Consider the following 5548-nt stretch of genomic DNA (forward strand, 5'->3'; position numbering starts at 1 on the left):
TAGATACAACTGTGGCAGACCAAACTAAAAATTTAAGCGTGATAGATTAATGAAAATGATATTCAGAAGTTAAGCATTTCGGACCAACTAAAATGATTTTAGAAATTGCCGCATGACGTATCAAGGAGAATGATTTTTTTTTTCACGTTTAATTGTGGCAGACCCATTGTTATTTAAAGCTTACACTCACAAAAATAATATTAAAATTTTAACTGTGTGACGGATCTATGAATAGATTATTTAAAACTTACGCATTGCAGACCAACAAAAAGGCTGTTTTAAATTTGCGATGGAGATATCGAGAATTCTATTTTGAACTGGGATATGACAGACCTATCAAAATGCTACCTAAAACTTACCCTTGACAGAAATTTTATTTGGTTTGTTGCGATTAATTTTAAAATACTTTATTTAGTCTGCCATACTTATGTTTGGAGTATCATGTTATTTGGTCTGTCATGCTTAAGTTTGAAATAACATTTTATTGAATTGATTCAGAAATCACATATCAATGTAATATATGTGAGGAAACGGTATTGTTTTTGCACCAACTTAATATTAGGTTTAATATAATAATCGATAGAGAATTGTCTCTATAATAATAAATATGTCATCTGCATGAATTAAAATATCATATTTAAGCGTATCTTACGACGGGCAACGCCAGGAGGTCTTCTAGTAATATATATATATATATATATATATATATATATATATATATATATATATATATATATATATATATATAAATCATTTATTGTCTCTTGTAGGTAACCAGGTTTCGTCAGAGAAGGTCGATTTCTCATTATTACTATGTAATAATTTTTAAAGAAAATGTTGACTCATTTCTAAAGGAAACTATTATATAAAGGAGAGTGTGTATGTGCGTGTGTATGTCCAACTAGAGAGGAATAGGCTACACGATGATGAAAAGTGGAATTGTAGAGAGAGAGCGAAGGGTAAAGCAGGGAACGGGAAAGAGAGACAGATATTGAGATGTAGAGAAATAGAAGTTTTAGTAGAACTATGTTACATTTTTTGCCCCGTGCAACGCTGGGTAGTCCGGCTAGTCTCGATAAATAAAACAAAGTTGTCTGTATATGTGTCGTGGCATCACAGTTAAACAGTTGAGAGTCAAACTAACTATAGATTTGGAATCAACAGCTTCAGTCTGATATCCTTATCGATGTTAGAAGTTAGTTCTTGGATCTTTTCTAAAAACTTATTCAAAGACGGCATGATCACGTTGACACACAGGTTATCGCCATATTACCGAAGTTAAGCAACCATGAACCTGGACAGTACCAGATGAGTAACCATTTAGGAATACTAGATGCTGTATAGGGTGGCGGAACAGCACTACTGTCAAAGGAGAAATAAAGCGCCTCCTTCTCTCTACTAGTCTGTGGGAGACCCTTGGAAAAGGTCGAGAACCAATTTCAGACCCTCGATCAGGGTAACGTGAAATGGAAAACAGGTGACTGGTGTAATATGGAAACAATCAGGGATAATTCTGTTCATGTTTTTGTATTTAGCTGTTCTTGGCAAACGATTCCTTTGAGTACAATTGTCAGGACAATCACCCAGTATGAGCACTGCTCAGACAGAAAGAAACTGTAACCTATTCTCTGTGCAACTGCAAAGAAAGCTGTGGCAATATCGATGCCTCCGTTCAGTTTCGAAAGACAAAGGATAACCCCTGTAGGGGCAGCTGCACGTGTAACTATGTAGAAGGGGTTGCGCAATCTCCAACCACACCTCTCCTGAATTGGCACTGCTTAAGTCCAGTGGCAAGGAGAAGTCCAGGACGACGGGAAACATTGCCGAGATAAGCGGAGAGCACATACAGCACCTGGAAGTCCCAAATGGTCACCCATCTGATACTGGCCAGGCTCATCGTTGCTTAACTTTAGTGATCTGACGGGAACCGGTGTCAAACGTGACTATGCCGTATGCTGTGGCAATACATCAAACACTTTCGAGAGACAGCATGCATGCGGTTCTGGATGATGAGCAACAATAAAGTCATAGATGCCTCGAGAGAGAGAGAGAAAGAGAGAAAGAGAGAGAGAGAAAGAGAGAGACAGACATCAGACAGACAGATGGAGAGTTATAGCTGCCAATGCCTGTAGCAGGCAGGGCACAAATTGAATGAATAAATTATTTAGAACTAAAAATATGGCGAACTAACATTAGCATTTCCTTTTAATCAAACAACTACTTTTCGCATCAAATAAGAATACGTATTTGACGTATTGTTATCCTTAAAAAATTGGATACAAATATTTGATAAATGTTCATTTAATAAGATATGTTTTTTAATTTTGATATTTGTTTATATTTCTATATTTATTTTAGATCTATGAGGAGAAGTAAAAAAGCTGTGCTTTTTTAGAATTAAAAAAAAGGCAAGAAATAAAGAAAAAAGATTTTATGATGAACATATTCATCACGGAACAAAGATGCAATATTCCAAAAATCACGTAAATTAACCAAGTAGGTTTTTTTAAACTAAGAAAATAACAATTTACGATTTGTAGCTACTTTAATTCTAAACTGTATTCATCATAAAACTGATTTTAATCTCGATAGATCGAATTGAGTTGTCACCCTTTTATTTATACATCATGGCCAATAACATCTCTATATTTCGCTTCGTTATAAAATTTGATATTCTTGATTACAAAAAAAACCTACTTCATCAGTTTACGTGATTTTTGGAATATGAGATCTTCGTTCCGTCACGAGTACATGCTTTATAAAGATTTTACTGTATTTTTTTTTTAAATGTGTAATTCTAAATATGCGCCGAATGTTATAATATAAGGGTATTTCTGTTTACTAGCCAAATAGAAAAGTTCCTAGCCAAACCCACATGATTTTTGGAATATGATATATTCGTTCCGTGACGAGATTTTTCTGTATTTTTGTGTTTTCATTAGTGCAATCTATTATATAAATCTCAAACGTCTGTTTATGTGCATGTATGTTTGTATGTCTGCTAAAAACTTTCGACAGGCGCAATCTTGATGAGATTAATACCCTTTTGAAGTCAACCTCTCGGACGACAAATATAAAAAAATGTCCCAAAACATTAATTCCTCCACCTTTAACTCGGCCGTTTTCTATAAGGAGGGGTCGCTTTTTGTCGACATTTTTGCAAGTTATCGTCTCCCTTAATTACAACACTCGCGACTTCCGGTTTCGCCATGGACGCATCGGCTAAGACATTACGTTTTTTTAACCCTCATTTTCGCCTTCGCGTTACTGATTCGAACCTGCCTGCCTACTACCACTTTTTTTTTAATATCTCTCTCCACCGGGCTGCCTACTGTTGTTTTGATTACATCCTTCCGCTACTACCACCTTTTTTAAACATCTCCCGGGGTTCCTTACTACACCACCTCTCCACACCCGGGCAACGCCGGGTGTACCCGCTAGTTCTAAATAAACACAAAAAAAATCATCCAAATGCCAAGTTCATTTAAGTAAATTAAAAAAAAAAAAAAAAAAACAGAATACTCTCGTTGTCTTGTGGGTCAATCGTTCGCCTTCAGTGTCACCATTTTATGTTATCTTGTGTTCAAATCTCACACTGGACAAATATTTGTTTTTCGTTTATTAATTATTCATTGTTCTTGTTTATTACTAGCCTGGGTGCCCGGCGTTGCCCGGGTGTTTAGAGGTAGATGTTGAGCAAAAGAAAAAAAAAGTAGGCAGGCTCGAACCCGTGACACGAAAGCGGAAGAGAAAGTATATATATATAAATTAAAAAAAAAAAACTGACGTCTTACCGCTACTCCATGACGCGACCGGAAGTTCGGAATGTTGAAATTAAGTAAAATCATTTCAACCGATACAATGACTTGCAAAAACGGCGACACAAAAAAAAGAAACGATCCTCCCTGTAGAAAAGTGTCCAGTTCTGGGTGAGGGAATTACTGTTTTTAGCCAATTTTTCGAGATTTGTCGTCTGAAGCGTCGAGCTTAGAACTGCTACCGATCTCGTGAAAATCCATCGCCTCTGTCGAAAGTTTTAGGCAGACATACATACATACATACATACATACATACATACATACATACATATGGCTTCCTTCAGTCTTGACAAACTATGGATACCTACTGTAAGGGTGCCTGCACGCGAAATTCTGGTGGCAAGAGTTGCGCAATCTTCAACCACATCTCTCCAGAGTTGACATTGTTACATACCGGTGGCAAGTGAAAGTTCACGACGACTGGAAACAATGCCGAGATACACGTAAAGCACATACAGCGCCTAGAATTCCCATATGGTCACTCATCTGGTACTAGCCAGGCTCAACGTTGCTTAACTTCGGTGATCTGATGAGAACCGGTGTGTCAACGTGATTATGCCGTATATACATGATGTATGATGATTGCAACGTCTTGTCAGACGAGTGCCACTCCCTCAGACATTTAAAATCCATGAGCCCAAATGCCTGAGGGAGTATCTATACAAAGATGATGTTACAGAGTCTTAGCTTTGTACGACAGCTAAGTCTCTCTCTCGGTTCAAAATGTTGAGATCCAGCAACAAGCAAGAGCAAGATAGCCAGCAACAAATTAAACTGCAGACCAGCTTAATGCGGGTACTGGTCTCCTGCTTTGTTTTTTAAATCAGAGATTTACTTCTAGAAAGGTTGCCTTCACCACGGCTTATAGGAGCCCTCTCCACCCCAATACACATACACACACACACACACACACACACACACACACACACACACACACACACACACACACACAAATATACACTGTGCTAGTTGGCCGTTGGCCCAGAAAAAGAGTTCATTCGCCCTTTGGAAGGTCTTGTTTTTAATCCTTCAGGGAGACTAGCCACCCTCCTCACCAAACAAGTCTGGTGGGGGAACCAGTTTAATCGCCGGTGACACGACCATGAGGCAGGTAGTACTGGCTTACATGGTACCAGTAGCATATGACCAGTAGCATACATACATACATACATACATACATTTAAACAGACGGGTGAGATTTATAATATAAATTTTATAGCCAATATCGACCATGCACTTCAATTTCTTGTTCTCTGTCAGTGGAGGAGAATTCCTTCACGACTGAGACAATTTGTATTTTTGTCCCTTTTCTCCACATTAAAAAACAACCCTGGTGTCTAACTCTGTCCCGTGGGGAGGCATTGTAATATTTAATAGATTTTTTTCCCTAATCTTGGCAATAAAATTCAAAAAAAGTTAAGAAACCCGGCATAGTCAGGTACTTCAGCTAGTCGGATCTATTACAATACTTAATGACGGAGTGTTTGGTAATTCTAGAGTTTCTCCGCCCATGTAATTTTATCCAAAAGACAATATGCTTTGCATTTTATGATTATCGCTACATATGGGTCGATGAATCAACCACTCGTCTCTCTTTATTAGACAGAAACTATAAAAGAGTTTCCTCTCCAATCTAACAGGTCGCACACTGTCCACCAAGCACCAAGCCCTGCCCCATCGTCGCAATATTGCATCCCTGTATTCCTTTTACAATTACTTTAATGAAACGT

General features: G+C 37.7%; 1 pseudogene; it reads right to left on the minus strand.

Annotated features, from left to right (window-relative positions):
• Positions 1-4267: 4267 nt before the first annotated feature.
• Positions 4268-4384, minus strand: LOC145256709 (5S ribosomal RNA; annotated as a pseudogene).
• Positions 4385-5548: the final 1164 nt, after the last annotated feature.

The sequence above is a fragment of the Euprymna scolopes genome, chromosome 32 (genome assembly GCF_053919585.1).
Source record: "Euprymna scolopes isolate OS-2025 chromosome 32, ASM5391958v1, whole genome shotgun sequence".
NCBI classification, from domain to species: Eukaryota; Metazoa; Mollusca; class Cephalopoda; order Sepiida; family Sepiolidae; genus Euprymna; species Euprymna scolopes.